The sequence below is a fragment of the Triticum aestivum genome, chromosome 5B (genome assembly GCF_018294505.1).
Source record: "Triticum aestivum cultivar Chinese Spring chromosome 5B, IWGSC CS RefSeq v2.1, whole genome shotgun sequence".
NCBI lineage: Eukaryota > Viridiplantae > Streptophyta > Magnoliopsida > Poales > Poaceae > Triticum > Triticum aestivum.
In genome coordinates this window covers 491052479-491074858 of record NC_057807.1, presented here as the reverse complement: position 1 = coordinate 491074858, position 22380 = coordinate 491052479, and the positions used below count along the sequence as shown (strand labels likewise).

The 22380-nt window shown below is 48.7% G+C and overlaps 1 long non-coding RNA gene across 3 annotated transcripts; it reads right to left on the bottom strand.

Moving 5' to 3' along the window:
• Positions 1 to 174: 174 nt before the first annotated feature.
• Positions 175 to 2584, bottom strand: LOC123112726 (uncharacterized). 3 transcript variants are annotated; one of them, XR_006455653.1, is made up of 4 exons: positions 2334 to 2584; positions 2075 to 2241; positions 547 to 1766; positions 175 to 431 (listed from the first exon to the last, which is right to left on the bottom strand). It is a non-coding gene; the product is annotated as an uncharacterized lncRNA (long non-coding RNA). The 3 variants fall into 3 exon arrangements; XR_006455654.1 differs by having other exon boundaries at positions 601 to 1766; XR_006455652.1 differs by having other exon boundaries at positions 175 to 1766.
• Between the last annotated feature and the right edge of the window lie 19796 nt (positions 2585 to 22380).

The following is a 22380-nucleotide window of genomic DNA, read 5'->3' as shown; positions in this document are numbered from 1 at the left end:
CGAACCCTCGGATAGCAGAGCATAGTGTAACATCCTCATAGGATTTTAATCAGCAGCACAAATTTTTGGCATCAGAACTGCCTCGCCATCACAATGGCAGAGTATAGAACAACACATATCTAGAAAGCACAATGCATAAACAAATATCCATTGAAATTGAACAGGCACTTCTCATCAACACGATCTGACATGATGACATGCATTATACCAAGCAACTCACAGTCGGATAACATCTGTAGAAATCACTAAAGATGACATCGCATGATTATTTTGTCGCATTTTTGCAAGTTGATGCTGATATTTGGCAGTACAAGTTTGTTTCAGCCACACTGACTGCCTAGCATTTACGGCATCACCAGGCATGGCAAGAGATTGAGCACCCTGCATGAGTAAGTTGTGCTTCACGATGACGAAGAACATGACCTAGGTACCTGCACAGGCGGTTGTAAACTTCATCAGCGGAGCCAATTTTAGCTACTCGTTAGGCAAAAAAATCAGCAAAAACATATCTGCAAGTTCAAACAACACTAGGAGAACAGTTTCTACCAGTTAAACATGTTCTCGCATTTCTTTGCCCATCTCAGTATAAAAATGACTTACAGCAGACCATAGAACCATAGGCTGCCAGAGGTGAATACTGTACTCCATAGATACATGTCGCCACCACTTCCGGCGCAAGAAACTTCTCGAGATCTAGGAGCCTTTCATGTGTCCATATTACGAGCCCATCGATGCTCGCCATCAGTGACAACAGATGGAGATTGAGTCCTTCGACTCTGGCCAAACAAAGCCGTCCATCCTCTGTCAGCATGATGACAGTCTGCCACTCTTAGCTACAACGAGCGTAGTCTGGGAACTCCTCAGTTAGACCAAACCTATGATTATTCAAAGAGAATCATACTCAAAGATACGGCAGCACTGGGGTTCTCAGCATAACCGCGCACTGCCTTCTCGAAAGCACTGACGTGCGATGGACACGGGGCTCTACTAGGTGCAACAGCTCCATCCAGTCCTCAATCTGCAACAGCCGCTTTTTTTTTGCTTCATTACGGCCGAACATACTAAATTTGACAGCAAATACGATCAATCAAAACATGCCTTAGCAATGCAACTAAAATTTTGTGGCTCTTACCTACAGGAATGCCAGAACTTGCCTGCATCTACATCTGTACAATTTTTTCAGCCCAGGAACTGGCATGTGCTTCACCATACTACAACCCACACAAACTTCCTTTCCATTCCACATGATGGTTTTTCAACACCAACTACCTGGCCATACCTAAATTCTTTTTGCACATCCATTACTACGCTAAATCATCCCACCTGCCTGTCATACTGAATTCGCCTCCTATGTCCTACGGTGGAATGAACTAACAAGCATCAGGCTTACCTCTTGTTCCATCCAGGGGCATGTGGATTCATCTTCACCGTGGAGAGTTCTGAGACTTGTGGGGATCTGTCCCTCCCTAAAGCCATCCGCACGACACTCCCTTCCTGAGATTAACTAAATTAACACTATTTCCTGCATGCATTCGTCCTCTCGACATTCAGCCGGCTCTTCTCATATCGGATGCCGAAGCCTTTCGCCCATGAGTACAAATTATAGAAGTCATAAGCCTAACCTAAAGAGTCTGAAAGTAGTGCCAAGCACTGGTGTGATCACATTCTCGGCTGGGTTGTCGGCATAACTCCGAATAGCCTTCTCAAACACACTGACGCGATTTGGGCAGGGTGTTCTTCTCGGTGCCTCAGCCCTAATCCCCAGCCTGCAAACGCATCAAACTTCACATATTAATTGCCTGGATTTCAGTAACCAGCATTTCCTTATATGAAATGTCTCATGGGCAGTAAGCATGATTCCCTGAATATCACTGCAAACGTAGCAAATTCACATATTAACTCCCTCAAATCGACAATCAACATTTTTCTCATATGAACTGCCTGGGTTCAGTAAACACGGTTCTGCTTGCTGACAGCAACATCACTAGTTGTTCTAATGGCAGGATTTACCCACTCATTCCAACTATTATGTAAATTCCTATTTTACTGATTGAAATACAAATCCAACACTAACCTCTTGGTCCAACCAGGCGGTTATCCCTCCTGCACACCAGCGCTATCCACCGCTCCTGGCTGCTACACCTGTTGCTCTTCCACCGTAGCACCTCCCCTCAGCCCAGGCGCTACAGCGGCCGGCACCATTGCACCAAGCTCTCTCCTAGTTCCTCAAGGACACTGGATCTGATTCAAGCCAAAATCAAATCCTTTCAGCCACCAAAGCCATACGGGTAAGATTTGCGACGAAACCACCAGGGAAACAAAGATCTACGTACCTGCCGCTTGAATGCATCGGAAACTCCATGGTGGATCGCCGCCGGCGCTCTTCTCTCTCCGCCGAAGACTCCCCTGTTTCCAAATGAGCACCGCTCTGGGCAGAGAACACTCTGGATCCTGCAATCAATTTGTCTGCCTGTCCCCACCCGACGGAAAAGCTAACTTCCAGGGCCATGGACCAAGCAGGGACACGAGATTCTGATCCACGTCCCACCTCCGCTGGGACTAACGGACGCCGACCCCAATGTTAACTCTGGCCCAACCTCAGCCCTGTTGCGAATGTATTTATCTACAGTGTGCATTTTTCTAGCGCCACTCCAACGCTCGTATAAACAGATGGCTCAGATCCAGATGCACTGTCGAACGTCCAGGATAACGAGCTCATTTGAGCTCGAGCTTAATTACTCCACGTCCATCAACTTGCCCATTTCTAGCTAGATGTTTGCAACCATTTAAAGCTAAAAATCTCGTCTTCGGTTGCCGATTTGACCGTTGGATAATTTTAAACAAGTAAAACTACAACATACTAACTTGTTGATAGATTACTATGGTTGGTCATAAATCTTCTAGTGTAGGCCGTGACAACCGAACGAACTTCTTCGCCTAGTCAACACAGGTTTTTGAAACAAAATGATTTTCTTCGACATTGCATGATTTTCTATAATGGTAAGGAACATACAGGAGTTCACGTTATCAATTTGTTCAACATTGGTGGTCGTAGAGCTTAGTAAGTTAATAGAAATGTACTATTCTCCCCTAAAAAAAATGTACTATTCTTTTGTAGTTTCAAACAAATATTCTATGATTTGTCATCAACGCTATCGTGAGACTTAAAATATTGTGATAGTCCATGAATTTTGTGAACGTCGGCTTTTCGCCCCCCCTCATGTCCAAATCCTGGCTCCGCCCCTGTTCACAGTCACCTCATCAGTGTCACTATTGTTGCCTTTATGCCGACGCTTGTTGTCCTTGTTGCGTCTCTGCTTCCCATTCTCATCGCACACTTCGGAGATGCCAGGGTCGTCGACATGGCTAGCGTTGCGGGCCAACCAGCTGTCTTCTCCTACGCAGAACCGTATCATGCAAGCGGTGAGAGCCGCCATGGTTATTGGCTTATCTTGTCTGAGCTGTCAGGCCAGCCACTCATCTGAACATTGTGCTTGAAAGCAGCAATTGCTTCCTCATCTGGACAGTCAACGATTTGATTTTTTCTTGGTCAAGAACCGATTCCAAAATTTCCTGGCAGATTTGCCAGGTTGTTGTTTGATGTGACTCAGGTTGTCGGTATCCGAAGGCCGAATGTAGGGCCCCTGGAAGTTGGTTCTCCTCCCAGCTGCCGATAGAGTTCTCGGGCAAGCTATTGAGCCAATGCCTCGCTGGTCCTTTAAGCTTCAATAGTAGGTATTTGATGGCGTGGAGGTCATCTCCTCAATCCATATGGATGTGGAGAAGGAAGTTTTTGATCCACACAGCTGGGTTAGTTGTTTTGTCATATTGCTTGATGTTGACGGGTTTAAAGCCCTCAGGGAACTGATGTTGCATGGCCTTGTCTGTGAAACACATCGGGTGTGCCGATCCTCGGACCCGAGCTACGGCTTGTCGGATGTTTGTTGTTGTCTGAGCATGGCTATCATCTCGGGTCCTGTCATGCTTGTCAAGCCATGCTTGATATTCGGCGTAGTGTGCGGTCTCTCGGCCCATAAATGGATCGTGACGGAGCAGGCTGTGCGGTCAATTTACCGCGCAAATCATATGGTGGAGCGGACGGGATCAGATTTCTGCCTTCACGGTGAGGGATTGCAGGGGGGTCTCGAAGCCCGCCCCTAGGTCTATTCCGCCCCCAAGGAGGGCGGTTCAGCTAATCAGCTTGATTATGCTGATAGGGTAGGTTGTCGTCCACTTCGCCATCGAATGCTGGAAGTAGACAACGTCATGGGTAGGATTTGTTTTGGTCCGCATGTCTTTTCTCGATATCTTCCTCGATTGCTAGGACCTCCACCTACTTGTCATTGAGTGTATCCTGATTGGCTTTAAGCTTCTCATGCCCCTTCTTGATGCTGTGGGCAGAAGCAATGAGCATCCGATGCAAAGCTTCTAAAGCGAGGAAATCCTCGAGGACCACGAACTCATCCAGACCCAGGCTAACATTCTCTTTGATTCAGGCATATAGTTGCTATCATTGGGATCATAAAGGTTCTCGGAGTCCTCCATTCTTGTGGTGTCGTCGCCCTGATCGGGCATGGGGTCGTCGCCATTGGCCAGGCCATTGGCGCCATCGCTAGTGTCCTAGTCTCCGGCACCATCCGAGATGGTATTTATTGCCAGGAGTGCCACTGCCCATATTGTTGTTACCGGCGTCTCCTCTACCAGTGCGTTTACCACGCTTTTGTCAGCATCTGGAGGCATCCTTTTCCCCTCCTTTTACTCATCGTTCTTGTGTGTGTCCACCATGTAGATGTCATAGGTGGAGGTAGTCGTCCAGTTGTCGGTGTTGGATTTGGGAGCGCCAGGCAGATCACCGAAATATGCATCCATGTCGGTTGCCTCATTGGAGGCGTAGTCGAGTATGTCGGTTAAATCTTCGACCGTAGCGGCTAGGTGGGTGGGATATAAATTTCCCTACCATCAACTTTCCATCCGATCTTGTCGTAGACCAAGGTCTGGTCATTCGAGATCCCAAGTGTAAGGGCATATTTATCCCTAAGGTGTTTTGGTGATTGATGACAATGCTTTTGCAGACTAATCGTGTGCCTTGAGTATCTCAGACAATTCGTCACTAGGCACAAGATGGTTTGGTGCCCCTCGAAGACTATTGAAGACGGCGCTTTTCTACGGTTCTTTTCGGTGGTGTGAGTCGTAGGAAAGTCGTACTATTAAGAGGGGGTCCGCGTTGGAAAGGTTCGGATGGAATCATCACGTACACGTTTTCTTCCTTTACACCGCCTTTCCCTCTGCACTTTGGAGCATCTTCCATTTTCTTCATTTTTGCAAAAAGAAGGATTCCTAGTGTTGCTGTTCTGAGGCATGCGGTACTAGTGCTCTTAAGAGCGGTAGTACCGCAGGCCCCCACGGTAGTACCACACGCCGTTGCGGTAGTACCGTAGGTGCCCACGGTAGTACCGCTCGTAAGGAGCGGTAGTACCGTGGCCTCTGACCAGACCCAGCCGCTTGTGCGGCTGTAGGGGCAGATGTAATTTTTTACATTCGCGCCCTTGCGCGGTAGTACCGCCCCATGCGCGCGGTAGTACCGTGGTTCTGATCTAGCACAACAACATGAGCGGAAGTAGGGGCGGATGTAATTTTTTACATCCGCTCCCTGTGCGGTAGTACCGCACGTCAGGTGTAGTAGTACCGTGTCGGATTTTTGCACGATCTGATTTTTAGCGGAAGTAGGCACGGATGTATTTTTATTCATCCGCGCCCTTCCCAGGCTAGTCCATTCCAGCCTTGCGGTAGTACCGCTAGGGGGAGCGGTAGTACCGCGCCAGCGGCAATACCGCTCTCAGCCCTTGCGGCTCTGGCCTGGACTAGCGCCTGCTGTAGCAGCGGTAGTACCATAGTCCATCATGGTAGTACCGTGATCCCTTGCGGTAGTACCGCTGGTCTGGGGCGGTAGTACCACAAGTCACGGGTTGGCTAAGTGGATAACGGTTGGATTTGTCTCTCCACTATATAAGGGGTGTCTTCTTCCTCTAGTTGACTACCTCTTCCAACCCTAAGCTCCATTGTTGCTCCAAGCTCCATTTTCGCCCGATCTCTCTCCCTAGCCAATCAAACTTGTTGATTTGCTCGGGATTGGGTGAGAAGGCCCCGATCTACACTTCCACCAAGATAAGTTTGATTCCCCCCACTAATCCCTAGCGGATCTTGTTACTCTTGGGTGTTTGAGCATCCTAGACGGCTGAGGTCACCGCGGAGCCATAGTCCATTGTGGTGAAGCTTCGTGGTGTCATTGGGAGCCTCCAATTAATTTGTGGAGATAGCCCCAACCTTGTTTGTAAAGGTTCGGTCGCCGCCTTCAAGGGCACCAATAGTGGAATCACGGCATCTCGCATTGTGTGAGGGCATGAGGAGAATACGGTGGCCCTAGTGGCCTCTTGGGGAGCATTGTGCCTCCACACCGCTCTAACGGAGACGTACTTCCCCTCAAAAGGAAGGAACTTCGGTAACACATCCTCGTCTTCACTTGCTCCACTCTTGGTTATATTGTGCCTTTACTTGTGCAAGCTTTTTGTGTTATATCCCATGCTTGCTTGTGTGCTAATTGTTGTTGCATCATATAGGTTGCTCACCTACTTGCATATCTAGACAACCTACTTTGATGCAAAGTTTAATTTGGTAAAGAAAAGATTAAATAGTGTTAGTTGCCTACTCACCCCCCCTCTAGTCAACTATATCAATCCTTTCAATTGGTATCAGAGCCTCGTCTCTTTATTAAGGACTTTTCTGTCCGAAGAGTATGGTTGACACCGTAGATGGGGGGAGGAGCACTCCGGTGTGAATTCAAGCTCGTCTATGACCGATGGGGGAACCGCGGTCTCTCGTGAGGAATTTAATGTGGCTTTGGACACATTGAAAACCTCCATGATGACCGAGGTTGAAAGCATGTTTAATAAATTCTTAGAAGGACTTAAACTATCTACCTCGCCTATGAAAGTGGATGATCCCACTAACAAGGTGACAGATGCTAACTCCGACAAGGGGGAAGCTAATAGTGAAAAGGGTCCTTCTACTAGTGGTCAAAATGGCACCGACATCTTTGGCCATGTGGAACCTCCAACTTATGGAGGACCAATTCCCTCTACTCATTTAAATCATGCCGGCCCTCCTCCTAAGATTGTGAAAAATGAGGACTTTGATTCTTGGGTGTATCGCTTCAAGCGTCATTTAAATCATGTGAATACTAATATTTGGAGAATCATTGAAGAAGGTTTCTATCCAAATGACCGAAGCAACTTCACCCCTAGAGAAGCCATGGATAATCAATTCAATGAGAATGCTCTCTTCATCATCCAAGATGCTATTCTCCCCGAAGATCTCCCTCATCTTCGACCCTATACTACAAAAAAATACACTTCCGTGATGATACGTGTTTGTCACAGTAGGTCAAGTTTTTTGTCATGCATGTACATCCATGACAAATTTATGACAGAATCAAGATAGTCATACTTGTGCTGTCGTAGAAGTGTTCCATGACATTACCAAAATTATCATCATGGAAGTGTCCACTTCCATGACAATAAATCGCGCGTCACATAAGTGCTTTCGTCAAGGGTGACCGACATGTGGCATCCACCGTAACGGAACGCCGTTAATCTATCGGGTCGGGTTTTGGATCCGATAACCCATTAACAGCCCTGACCAATGGGGATTTTCCACGTGTAAAATCATCATTGGCTGGAGGAAACACGTGTCGGCTCACCGTTGGGACAGATGTCATCCGCTCATTGGACCGAAGGTGCCTATGATACAGCGACATGTGGCATGGCCCAATAGAGGCCCATTCCTGTGAAAAGGCCGACCCGTTTGACTTGGTCAAAAGGTGGCGGGCCGGCCCACGGAAAGCCTGTTAATGGCCTGTTCGCATATAGCCCATTTACAGCCTGCTAACCCAGGGCCCATTACGCCCTATCCGAATTAGGCCCAGTAGCGTCATTTGGGCTCTCCTATATGATTCAGACCGTTTTAACTTTCGGCCCATGTGTGGCCCATGACTTCTTTTGGCCCATATGAGGACCTTTGTAACTCTTGGCCCATTAACGACCCATGGTGAAACTGGCCCGTAATGAACAGTGTATCACTTTATACCCATTAATGGCCCGTTATTCCATTGGACCGTTTCCAGCCCAAGTTATCTTCCGGCCTTCTCAGGGCCCATTGATTCTTGGGCTCACTTGCAACATTCGGTTACATACGGCCCGTTACTGTCATTTTATGTTTGTGGGCCAAATTCAGTCTGTCGTTACAGTCGGCCCATTTGCGGACCGTTAATAAGTTGGGCCGTTTTCATGTAAAAAAACTCGTTGGGCTGTTTTCATAGAGTTATCAAATACGGCCTATTAACGGGCCGTTATGGTCCACGAATAGTACGGCCCATGATTGTCGAAATGATGATACGCCCCGTAGAAGGCCCATGGATCCTACGGTCCGTATGAGGCCCATGGATAGTACGACCCGTAGAAGGCCCATGGATCGTACGACCTGTAGAAGGCCCATGGACCCTACGGCTCGTAGAAGGCCCATTGATCCCTATGGCCCGTATAGAAGGCCGATGGATCCTACGGCCCATATAGAAGGCCAATGGTCCTACGGCGGAACGAAGGCCCATGGATCATACGGCCTGCAGGAGGCCTATAGTTACAACAGTCCATGTGTTGCCATGATTATTTTGGCCTAGTTACCAAAAATAGGCTATTGTGGCCACTAGAAAAACACAGAAAAAGAACTTCAGTGACTACAAGCAAACAACTAAACAAGACAATAAAGGAAATAAATAAGCAAGCAAGTAAGGCTAGCCTATTACCGCTATTACACATATTACATCCACTGGGCATCAAAGTTCGCCACTAGTGCAAATATAGGGAAAAAAGCAGCATATTACATACACTGGCCATCAAAATTGGCCACCAGTGCAAATAAACACGGCAGCAAAACAAGAGCATAACTGAAACAACTTCAGAAGAGCTCAAGAAACGTTATCCTGGGTATCCACCATGCTGGCAATAAGCTTAGCAAGCTGATTAGCTTTGTCCTGTTTGGCGCTAAAATCCTCCAACGCTTGCTGTTGCACCAGAAAGTATGCATCTGAATGCTCCAGGGACTTCCGCAGTCCTTCCGCTTCTTGTCACAGCACAGCTGATCGATGTCTTTCAGCTTGTAGTTGAGACTCAAGAAACCGAACTGATTCAGACAGTGAGTTTGAATAGCTTGTGCATGCGGTAGTGGCCAGTAACTCGAACACTAAACCAAGACAGGACTTTGGGGTTGTCTCGCTGTCTTCAAGATAGTCTTCCTTAGCTGTTTTATCAGCTTTGTTGGAGACCAACAAGGATGTGTCACTATCCTGAACCTTATCTGCATTACTTCCTTTACCATTGCTTAATAAGGCACTCTTCCCCAATATTCTGTCAGCATTCTAAAAGAAGAAACAAGCAGACACATAACAAGTTTAGCATGTACTAGTATATGAAACTCATTTCGGTGAACTAGTTCATTAGTAAGGTGGACAGGATTAAACTACCAAGTCTTCTATTGCCAAGTACTAGTACATAATAAAAGCATCAAACAAACATATATCTATGTCCTATGGTCACTGCATTGTCTTTCCAAATCAAAATAGAGACACGGTTCAAATCATATCAGTTCCAGACAAAGCAGCAGTGAAAGAATACAAAGCATGGGAAACTACACGGCACAACAAGATTTCAGATGGGTACCACGGGTCTACATGTACAACAACACTAGTGGCTCTGTTGTGATGCTAGTAATGTGCATGGTATGAAAGTCAACTGTATACACAATTGAAATTGAAATCAAAAGAGCTATTGATAAGAGCAAACCTGTTAACGAAACATGCGTGAACATACCTGCTGTGCCATTGGAGTTTCGATTGGATCCTTCAATTTAAAAATAAGTTTGTATCAGTAAATACAGTGATACAAGAGCAAAGCAATCATAGTTAAAAAAGGCGCGCCTAAGCGAGCGCTTAAGTGCGCCTAGGCTCTAGGCATTGGCAAAACGCATTGCGCATAACTACGCTTAATCTGTGCATAACTACGCATAAGCATGTGCTTTGGTCAGTAAAGTGCAAGGCGGTGGCAAAACGCACAATTAACGCCTAGCGCTTCTTTGAACTATGATAGCAATGGAATCTTAAATTAGAACAATTGTTCTTCAGGTTTAGGCACTTGTTCTACATGAACAGAGTACAGTAAGACGCAAGAATATAATACTTAAAAATAGAAATTGAGCTCATAAACCTTACCACATTCTTGGTTCGGGACCAGTACCGAACAAGGCGTTCCCAGTCATCGTCCAGTAAATGTGTCTCAGGAGAACATAAGGGAATTTGATGAGTTTCTTTGCCGGTGAAGTACGTTTTCTTCAGGTAATTCCGATACTGCCGCCAAGCATTCTTGAAGATAGTAGAGGTATTAGCACAGGTTACCTCATCCTGAGTTTCCAAATCGGTCCTTCTCTATAGAGAAAAATGAGAAAATTTGCTGTATTATAACCATCATGTAGGTAGGATGTATGGGACGAAGCAAAGTAATTGCCATGAATAACATTACTTACACATAACTCCTGGACAAACACCTGCAACTGGCATTTTCCTTCATCTTCAGTATAATATTTCCAAGATGGGAAGATACGCACATATGATTTAACAACATCAAATGCGATAGATGCTAAACTACGACTGGCTGGTTGTGCTTCCTCCACAGGATACTAACTGGTGGAGTTGGGGTTCGCCATGATAGTACTGGCCCTTTGGGCACTGGAGCTGCCTTACTAACTGCTCTTGTTTGGGATCTCTGTGGTGGAGATGGTGTTGTGTCAACAGGAACTGGGTTACTATCGGCTGGGGTTGGGGTTAGATTGGGTGAAGATGGTTCTCTGTCCATCGCAGTAGGGGTACAATCTGCGAGAGTTTGGGTTATGTGTGGTAGGGCTAGTTCTTGTGCATGTACAACCGGGGTGCTATCTCCACCAAGAGGTAGCACTGTTTTATTTGAAGACCGTGTTTTTATTCCACTAGATACTGGCATCACCCGCTCCAATTCAAATGGCTGATAAACAAGAAACATAGTTGAATGTACAGGCATTGTATGAGAGACAGATGCAATAGATAGTGTGGAAAAAAGAGGGCATGAAATAGTTGACATGTATATTGTTTAACTAAAACGGATAGCATGACATAATTTCACATATATGATGTATATCTAAACTGGATAGCATAGCATAACATAATTCAAAAATATGATGAATAACTAAACAGGATCGCATGAAATAATTCACCTACATGTTATCTAAGTAATCAGGATCGCATCATTTAATTCACATATGTGATTTATATGCTAAACAGAGGGCATTCGATATGATGTCTGAACTAAGAACATGGTGTTGAATATTGTGTATATGATGTCTAAACTATGCAATGCAAGACACCGTATGCATGATATGAGCAGTATAACCGTGCCAAGTTAGAGCATACACCTCAGTAGGGGAATAGGACTGGTCATCTGTCTCTGAATCCATCTCTGAGGAGCTATCGGGACCCAACAAGAGATCTGCTTCGACAGGTAGCACTGTCTGCTCTGAAGGCCTTGTTTTCACTCTAGATTTTTCCATCTCCCACCCAAATGGCCGATTCACAGGAAGAGTAGTTTAATGTACAAACATTATCGACAAATGGAAATGTAATGAAGAAAAAGATGGGCAAGATATCATTCTAATATATGATGCCTGGTTAAACAGGATGGCGTTGCACATTTCACATATATTATGGCTGGCTAAAAGACATGAGACTGCATAATTCCCATATATGATATAGAAACTAAATAGGTGGCATTACAGAACATGTCTAAACTAAGCAGATGTCATATATGATGTGAAAAGTAGGCACTGCAAGGCAACATATGCATGATATGACTAACATCATCATGCCAAGGTAGAGCAAACACCTTGGGGGGTAAATAGGAGTGGTCAGCGGCGTCTGAATCCACCTCAGAAAAGATACCTTCCTCTGGATTACAATCTGGAGAGGGGTGGGGAGGGTTTGCCATTGAACCCACCATGGAGCGATGTCTGCATGACATTGTATTGCCGCGCAAAACTCTTCTCTTTTTCTCTACATGTTCAACATGACTGTGTACAATATATGACATGCATACGAAAAAATATGGTGAGATTATGTAAGGAGAGTGTCGGTGTCAAAACCGGCGGATCTCGGGTAGGGGGTCCCGAACTGTGCGTCTAGGCGGATGGTAATAGGAGACAAGGGACATGATGTTTTACCCAGGTTCGGGCCCTCTTGATGGAGGTAAAACCCTACGTCCTGCTTGATTAATATTGATGATGTGTGTTACAAGAGTGGATCTACCACGAGATCAAGGAGGCTAAACCCTAGAAGCTAGCCTATGGTATGATTGTTGTTCGTCCTACGGACTAAAGCCATCCGGTTTATATAGACACCAGAGAGGGCTAGGGTTACACAGAGTCGGTTACAATGGTAGGAGATCTACATATCCATATCACCAAGCTTGCCCTCCACCCCAAGGAAAGTCCCATCCGGACACGGGAGAAGTCTTCAATCTTGTATCTTCATAGTCTTGGAGTCCGGCCGATGATGATAGTTCGGCTATCCGGACAACCCCTAGTCCCGGACTCCCTCAGTAGCCCATGAACCAGGCTTCAATGACGACGAGTCCGGCGCGCATATTGTCTTCGGCATTGCAAGGCGGGTTCCTCCTCCGAATAATTTATGGAAGATTGTGAACACCAGGACAGTGTCCGGCTCTCAGCGTGTTTAGCGAAGCGGTTTCCTTGGCACGTCTTGTCGAAGCAGAGATCGTGTTCCCCTTATTCCGGGGTTCTCATAAATACGGACGTGGGTAACCCAACCGCGCCCAATGCCACGCCCCCTCCATCGAAGACGGGCTCCAAACGGTCATGGGGACGGCTCTTGGTATTCTTCCTCTTTATAATGAGACCAAGGCCCGTTCTTTTTCTTCAATCCTCAATCGAATCCGCCCCTCGCCCTGAGTTCCAACACCCAGGGCTCCAGATTCGGGTACCTTCGACCTTCGATAATGTCCGGCTCCTACCTACGATGTCGGTGGATGCCCTCTTCCGTCACGGAAGAGGACGTGCTAAAGCTGAGAGACACCAGGTACTTGACCTACGAGATTTCGCATAGGTTGCCTGCCCGAGGGCAAGTTATTCCTACTCCCGAGCCCAGCGAGAGCATCGTGTTCGTGTCTCACCTCCGTCGGGGTTTAGGCTTCCCGATGGATCCCTTCATGAGGGGGCTCATGTTTTACTATGGGCTGGAATTCCATGACTTGGCTCCGGAGTCCATCCTCCACATCTCATCATTCATTGTCGTTTGCGAAGCCTTCCTCCGCACTACCCCTCAATTTGGCTTGTGGCTCAAAACCTTCAACGTGGGGTGGAAGATGATCGAGGGGCGTCAGGAAGAGTGCAGCGGGGCGGTTATAAGTAAGAGGGCCGATGCTCCATGGCCCGAGGGCTCTTTTCAGGAGGAGCTCGGCATGTGGCAACAGGAGTGGTTCTATATCACCGCTCCCAGGGGCAGCAGGCAGAGGCCGCCGCCCGTCTTCCGCTCGGGCCCTCCACAACGGCTGATGTCATGGGTCAACAAGGGGCTTAACTGGGGGCCGTCCAAAGACGTACCCCTATTGCAGGACCGGATTTGAGGCCTCCAAGAAAGGGAGATTAATCTGGTCGTAGTGGCACAGGTTATGCTGATCTGGCGCCATCTGCCCTCCAAACGTCGCCCCCTCCACCTGTGGGAATTTAATCCGGAGGGGCCACGAGCTCTCCAACACTTCATGGGTTTGACACCCGCGGAGATGTACAAACTGTTCTTCGAATCACAAGAGATGCGTCCGGACTTGACCGAGGACGCTGGCCTAAGCTGCAATCGCCCGGATACTCAAGTAAGTAGCCCTGTGTTCGGACATATTGTCCATTTATTTATCATGGGTTTGCCTTTTAACCAGCTATCCCTCGGACAGGAGTGGATAGCGCAAGCAAAACTGATACGGTGTTCGCCCCCCCTCCCTGAGACCACGCCGGATCCCGTGTTAGTCAAAATGTTGGAGTTTGCGCCTTTGGAGGAGAGCGAAGGGGGGCACAGGGAAACTACCACCTCTGCCAAGGAGGCCTTCAATAAGGGGGGAATCGAGAATTCCTCCTTCCAGGGGGAGAAGAGGACCGCTTACGAAGACCCGAAGGCCAAGGCCTCAAAGCGGGGAAGGAAATCTGCGTCGGAAGGTCCTGCGCCGGGAAGAGCCCCAGCCGCACAGTCTCCCCAGAGGAATCAGCCCTCCAGCGAGCCGTAAGTAAAAAAAGGGGGGATTTTGTAATAGGGGACACCCCTGCTTTATTTCTAAGGTAACCGAAGTTTTCACCTTGTAGTTCGAATCTCATCCCATCTCAGCAGAGCTCATCTTTGGGGGACCTTCGTCCGGAGATGATGGAGAGCGAAACGCCTCCATCTGCCGCCCCGTCGGGCGGGGCGGACGACCCTGAGGTGTCGTCACGGAGGGTCTCCCCGAGTCCGGCGGGGCCGGAGAGTCCGGCACCCATTGGAGTACGGCCGGTGGAGCTGCAGGATTTGCTCAAGAGGGCGTCTATCTCAGAAGATCACCGCACATTAATGAGTATGGTGATTGAAACGATCTCATCCGCCGAGAGCGGGTTGTATGAGGCCGTCGGAAGCTTGCTGATGGGGATTGAGGTACGCAAAAAATGACATACCTTTTGACAGTTTTGCACATGAAGTGCGCCCTGTATAGATAGTAGCCCCTGAGACTTGGTATGCTATCGAAAGCGACAGCGTGCCAAGGATCATAATCTCAGTTATAGAATGTCGCCTTTCCTATGCAGGTGGCAAAACGTTCGGTGGCCAGCCGGACTTATGGAGTTGCCGAGCTGAAGAGGCAACTCGATGTTGCGGATGCAGACATCGCGCTGGTCAATAAACGACTTGATGAGTCACAAGGTAGGTGGTTGCTCCGCGGTCGCCTAGTAAGGGAGCTAACGCTCATTCCTTACAATTTGTATGCTTGATGCAGATGGTGCCGCTGCTGTGGAAGACCTTCGAGCAGAGCTTGCTCGAGCCAAGGAGCAAGCCAGGAAAAGTGATGCGGCTGCCTCGAAGGCAGCGGAAGAGCTAAAAGCCGAAAAGGCTGCTCACTGCCGAAGCAGGGAAGAGATGGCCGGAATGGCCTTGAAATTGAAAGATGCTACCGACCGCTGTGAGGTTCTTGAAGGAGAACGCCGAGTGGAGCAAGAGGACCTGAAGAAGGCCGCCGCCGAAGCCAAGGATGCCCGTGGTGCGATGCGGGCTATGAAGGAGGAACTGCGTCAGGCCAGAGACATTGCGGCTGGAAAGCCCTTTCTACTGCGTAGGAAGTTTACGGATCCGAAGTATGCTCAGTTGGGCCAATTGTGTGGTGCGGAGGATCCTTATCTGGATTTGGCGGTGAGTGCGGCGGACGCAGTCGTGCACTTCTGAAGCCAGGAGGATCACGAAATGGAAGAGCTTTTCTGGTCTCAATTCCATAGTCCGGAGCGTCCACTCCTGTTGGCTGATCGGCTGGCTGAGTGGGCTGAGCTGAATAGATTGTCCGGACTTGCCATGACGGATGTGGTCGCTCGTCTGTGGCCGGAAAGGCCCAAGCCGAAGAGTTATTTTGGCTTGTTGCAGCAATTCCTTGGGGCGGTGCCACATATCAAGGCGATGAAGCGATTGGCATGCATAGAAGGTGCACGGATGGCTCTCGCCCGTGTGAAGACATACTGGGTGGACATGGATGCCACCGCTGTTGCATCCCGGGGTTCGGACAAAAGCCGATTACCCGCCGAGCACTATTTTGAGGAAGTCCTGCAGGGCGCTCGTTTAATAGAGTCGCAGTGCTCGAAAGATTTCATGTTCAAATGACGTGTATGATTTGTGAGATCATGTTTATAATGCAATAGCTTTTTATACTTGTGCGTTCAAGTATTGAACTATCTCCTGTGCGGCCGTATATGTATGTATAACCTGAAAGATGGCAGTCTTTGGCTTCAGCCCCCACGCACATGGTGCAGGGGTGTTTGCAAAAAGAAAAGCGCTTTTTCACACTTAATCCAACGTCTTGGTCCTTTTGAAGGAGGTGATAGCGTAGCAAACTAGGCAACCGGACTATAATGCTTTATCACTTTCACTTAGCCATAGGAGTTCGAAGGTGGGGCTACTATATAGCCCCTAGAGGCACCGCGCTCTCCGAACTCGGGGCGTGTATGTGCCTGACTGGGAAGCGGTCCTTCGTCAAAGCGGAGGAATTCTAAACATTCCAATAGTCGATCGAGTGATTGACCAGTCTCTCGCTATATCATGACAGTCAGTTTTTGGCTTTCTCTACTGAGGTGCTCGCCCGGCCGAACCGGGGCACAATCGCAGTAGTTCTCCTGGTGCCGTGTTAGCCGATGGAGCGGAACGTAAGGCAGCAAAACACAGGAGCCGGGCAAACCCAACATTTGACCAAAGACATGATTCGGAGCTGATGCATATAAGGCCTAACTCGAGACGCTGAACACTCCCTGAGGTGTTCGGTCTTTATGATACCGGGCAGAACAATGCCCTAAGCCCCTAGTGTCTAGGTACGGGTGGGAACTTCTGACGCGGCCGATGCCAAAACGCCAGCCTCCTCCTCGGTTATGGTAGAAAACCGGGGGATGTGTATCAACAAGAGACAGTAAGAAAGATTTACGCAGGGTCTTAATCTGAAAAGAATCCTTGCAACGGGTCCCTGCTGCACGTCTGCGCCTGTGTCTCCGTTGTGCTGTATCCTGGATGGGTGTAGCATGTGCTTCATCTGTAAAAGAGAAGGACTTAGTTTGGAAGAAATAGCGTGCAAAGGATGTATTTAAAATAAAGTATAATTTGGAAGATGAATAAAGTTGAGCTTTATTGGCTCTCATCGTTTATACGCGCAACCCCTTGTAAAGGGGTATGCGGCTGGGAAGCCCCTTGTTTATTTACGCCGGACTCGCCTAACCGTGTCCATGGTCTGAATGACCTGTTTTTAGGGGCTTTGACCTGCAAGGTCGGATTAGTGTGTGGCTGTCAAGGCGGCCTCACGTTCTCCGTGGTCGAGGAACACTCGGAGTTACTCTTTAATGAGATTATGCCGCGTGGACCGGGCATTTTAAGCGTAAGAGACGCGTAATGTGTCATTGTGTTAAAGCGGGAGAAAGCTTCGCGTTCCCGTAGTGCTTGAGGGCCACTGTGAAATGGGGCGATATGGGGAGTGAGCTTTTCGCGACGGAGGTTGTCGGATGAACCGAACACAACCTCTAGTGGTACAAAGCCTGTTCAATTGGCTTAAAGGCCTGGCGTCACTCCTTTGAAGGAAGTGCTGCTACGGCGAATTTTGGTAGGGTTTATCCCAATTCTGCGGACGGTGTCCTGGTATGGCAGGTGCCGCACTGTGTTTTCGTGTTATCACATGAAGTGAGTTCACTATTTTGACTTCTAGTGGGAAAGTCTTATGTTTTCCGGCGTGCTGCTTGTGGGGTTCGTCGTCGTCTTCGCTTGGTGTGTCGAGCCCCTTGCGTTCGACATTAAGTCGGCCGGACTGTTTGAAGACCCAACAATGTCTGTGGGTATGGTTTGCAGGCTTCCCGGAGGTACTATGTATTTGACATAGCCTATCCAGAATTTTTTTTAGGTTGGATAGCTCGTCACTGTTGTCCTTGAGGGGCAGTGTTTTATTATTCGGCCGAGAGCTTTTGAATCCGGCGTTGACCGCCGTGCTATTTGGGCCATTTTCCTTATTCCGGCGCTGATCTTTTCTGCGTCGTGATTTCCCATTTCCATCCCTGACTTCGGATGTACTCGGGTCGCTGGTACTGCATCTAGCTAGCCAGCTGTCTTCCCCCGCGCAAAAGCGGGTCACGAGGCTTGTTAGTGCGTCCATTGTTCTTGGCTTTTCCTGGCCGAGGTGTCTGGCGAGCCATTCGTCTCGGACGTTGTGCTTAAAGGCTTCTAAGGCTTCGGCGTCCGGACAGTCGACTATTTGGTTCTTTTTGGTGAGGAACCTGTTCCAGAATTTGCATGCTGACTCTCCGGGCTGTTGAGTTATGTGACTTAAATCGTCTGCATCCAGAGGGCGAACATAAGTCCCCTGAAAATTTGCTCGAAACGCATCCTCGAGCTCTTCCCAACTTCCAATGGTATTTTCTGGGAGGCTTTTGAGCCAATGCCGAGCTGGCCCTTTGAGCTTGAGGGGTAGGTATTTTATGGCATGGAGATCGTTTCCTCTGGCCATATGTATGTGTAGGATATAATCCTCAATCCAGACTCCGGGGTCTGTTGTTCCGTCATATGCCTCTATGTTTACGGGTTTGAATCCCGCTGGAAATTCATGATCCAGTACCTCGTCGGTGAAACATAGTGGGTGTGCGGCGCCCCTGTATTTGGGTGTGCCATTGTCTTCAAACGCTCGGCGGGTTGTGTTGCTTCTTGGAGTCTTATTTTTTGGCCCATAGATAGACCTGACCGGGTCATCCTTTTTCCGAGGATCTTTATGCTGATCGTGTGCCGGCTTGTGTGCGGAGCCCCTTGCTGCTCTTAGCCTGTCATCTGGTCATCTATCCGGCCAGGCGGCCTCTTTCTTTTTTGACTGCGGGGGCTCTAAGGCCTCCTCGTCGAATTCGGGCAACAGCTTGCGCTTCGGGTAGCTCTTTGCCTGGCGACTGGCACCATATTTATCTGCGGTATTGAGTACTTTGCTCCATCTCATTCTGAGTGCGTCCTCCACTGTTTTGAGCTTCTGCTTTTGCTTCTTCAAACTTCTTGCAGTAGCGACGAGCCTTTTATGAAGGTTCTTATGCTCTGGTGATGTGTTCGGTGTGAGGTCGTCTAGGCTCTTGTTTTCGCCGGGGATGGGTTGCTTGCCCAGTTCGTCATATTCGGATGGTTGCTTGGTGGCATGTTCGCCGTCCACTACTTCGCCCTGCTCTAGGGCCGGGTCCGTATGGGTGCCGTTTTTATCGAGGCGGGACTTCGGGCGGCGCTTGCATCGCCGTTTTGGTTGTTTGTTGGGGGAGTTGTCCTCCGCCACGTCCCGTCGTTCCTCATTATCGCTTCCTTTTGGTGTATCCACCATGTATACGTTGTGAGTTGGGGTGGCTTTCCCGTGCCCGATAGGCGCTGGTTCTTGGTCGTCTCCGGCATCGTCGTCCATACCGTCGATGTCTTCGGAGTCGAAGTCTAGCATGTCGGTTAGATCGTCGACAGTGGCTACTAAGTGGGTGGTGGGTGGGCTTTGAATTTCTTCGTCGTCCGCATCCCAACCGTCCTGACCGCAGTCCGGCCAGGGCTCTCCTGATAACGAGAGATACTTTAGCGAACTCAAGTTGTCGCCGAAAGGTGAGCGTTGAAAGATGTCCGCGGCGGTGAACTCCATGATCGGCGCCCAACCGGATTCGATTGGAGGGGGTGCGGGAGGCTCGGAGTCCGGCGAGGAGTCCGGCACCTCGGAGTCACGGGCTTCATGAGGGACAGATTAGTGTTCGGCTCTATCGCCATAGAGATTGCAGCCCCCGAGACGGTGTCTAGCCATCCATCCTCAATCTGCACAGCCGGCTCCGAATTGAAGATCGGAGCAGACTTAAGTGCGGCCTCCAGGATACTGTCCGACTACAGAGCTAAATCATGCCCATCGTGACAGTGCGGCACGCTCGGCTGTGGCTCGAATCCATCGAGGATCAAGTCCTCGCGGATGTCAGCCGTGAAGTTCAAACTTCCAAATCTGACCTAACGGCCAGGGGCGTAGCTTTCGATCTGCTCCAGATGGCCAAGCGAATTGGCCCGCAGTGCGAAGCCGCCGAATACAAAGATCTGTCCGGGGAGGAAGGTCTCACCCTGGACTGCGTCATTGTTGATGATCGAAGAAGCCATCAAGCCTATCGGTGACAACACAGAGGAACTCTCAATGAAAGCACCAATGTCGGTGTCAAAACCGGCGGATCTCGGGTAGGGGGTCCCAAACTGTGCGTCTAGGCGGATGGTAATAGGAGACAAGGGACTCGATGTTTTACCCAGGTTCAGGCCCTCTTGATGGAGGTAAAACCCTACGTCCTGCTTGATTAATATTGATGATGTGTGTTACAAGAGTGGATCTACCACGAGATCAAGGAGGCTAAACCCTAGAAGCTAGCCTACGGTATGATTGTTGTTCATCCTACGGACTAAAGCCATCCGGTTTATATAGACACCGGAGAGGGCTAGGGTTACACAGAGTCGGTTACAATGGTAGGAGATCTACATATCCGTATCGCCAAGCTTGCCGTCCACGCCAAGGAAAGTCCCATCCGGACACGGGACGAATTCTTCAATCTTGTATCTTCATAGTCTTGGAGTCCGGCCAATGATGATAGTTCGGCTATCCGGACACCCCCTAGTCCCGGACTCCCTCAGAGGGCATGCAGAAATTTAGAGTGATGGTAACAACCAGTGGATGGATCCAAAAATAATGATAGCAGGCTGATGATTGCTTTAAATTAATAAAAAGACAGATGATGAATGCTTTACTATTTGTTTCCCACCCAAGATGAACAACATAGGCATACCCTAGGTGAACCAGATATTAGACAGACATACTATTCATTGCTGCCTTGATATGTGCCCCACAACTAATATAGAACTCAAGTTTGAACATTAATTTGGATCTGAGTTGGGAGTCCAAGAGCTGAACAGGACGAAAAGTAGCAGGTAAGTTTAAGCAATGCATAACATAAGCAGAAACAAAAGAGTGCGACCTCTCTTGTGGACCCGTGTACTCCTCAGGTTCATCTGCTGAGTCGATGATGGTGACGCCATTGGGGTGGGTGCCGGCGGCAGGGAAGGAGATCTGAGGCGGCGAAAGATGGTCAGGAGTCGTGATGTCTGGTTTGGTGGATGCTTCTGTCGATGGAGCAGCTCAGGTGAGGTGGACAACGTCGCGGCAGGAGCAGGACAAACCACACAAAGTTCCCTTCGACACGTACCTGTGACTGAAGTAATTCTGTAAGGGCTCATTTGCTTGCATGATTCTTAAAATGCAGGGATAGGAAAAACACCGGAATAGGATAGGAAAATGCACATGGTAAACAGATCATTTGTAAACACAGGATTTCTGTCAACTTGGGTGTTTCGTTTACAGGAATTGGAAGAGCAGAGGAATGCAAAGAAACATGACCAAAACAAAGAGAAACCATATGAAAGCGTGTACAGTTAGAATGTTATTCTGGCACTAATGCACTTGGTCTTGTTTTCATGCATAGGATTTTGAAAAGTAGGTCCAGGTGGATGTTTTGCTTCATTCCTTTCAACAAAATGCATGAATAATTGAATAGTAGAGTGCCATTGGAAAATTCCCTATTGCTATGTTTTTCCGTTGAACCAAAATAGCCCTAATGGATCGACGTGAATGTATAGTAATAAGTGAAGCAACAAGTGTACAACCTCTTTGCCGTAACCGTGTTGACCTCAGCATCATTGGGTTGGTCGCTGAAGCAGTTGAGGCAGACGTGGCTGTCGGAGGTGTGGAGGAAGATCTAAGGAATCTGTAGACGGCGTCCAGGGCACTGCTCTGTTGTGATGGATCTTTCTGTCGTTGGAGCAGCTCCGGTGAGCCGTAAGACGTCAAGGCTGAAGCAGCACAAGATAGACATCGCCAATATCAAGTGGGATCTAATAGCATCTCCAATAGATGATGTAAAATGGATGTAAAGTTAACATCACCAAAAACCACCTGACTAGAACAGATGAGGTAAAAACTGTTGACTCTGAACTTAACTATCGAAACTGAAATTTACTGTGGAATCTGAATGCTATTGTCGAAACTGAACGCAATCGTAGCAGAGAGGCACTTGACATGTAGTTTAGGGAGGGCCTGCAGTTCATCTTCAACCTGCACCCCCTGAGCCGCCAGCCACCACCGGCCGAACCGCCGGCCCCAACGCCGCCTCGCCGCCCCGAAACAACTCGCCACCCCGGCCAGCCCTCTAGGCCCCCCGCCCCCCACCCTGAACCCTAAGATAGATAGTGGGGTACCTCTCCGGCGAGCCCGCGTTCCCACTGCGGGTGGTTCTTCCTTAACTCCGGCGAGCCCCCCCTCCAACCCCTGAAAATTGGCTGACCCAAAAGTCGATTCAGTCGACTGAAGTGTGGCTTAATCGGAGCAGAGCAGCAGCACGAGCGAGGGGGGGAACAACAGCAGCTGGGCGAGCGAGGGATCGAGCAAGAGCCGGAGCAGCAGCAGCAGATCC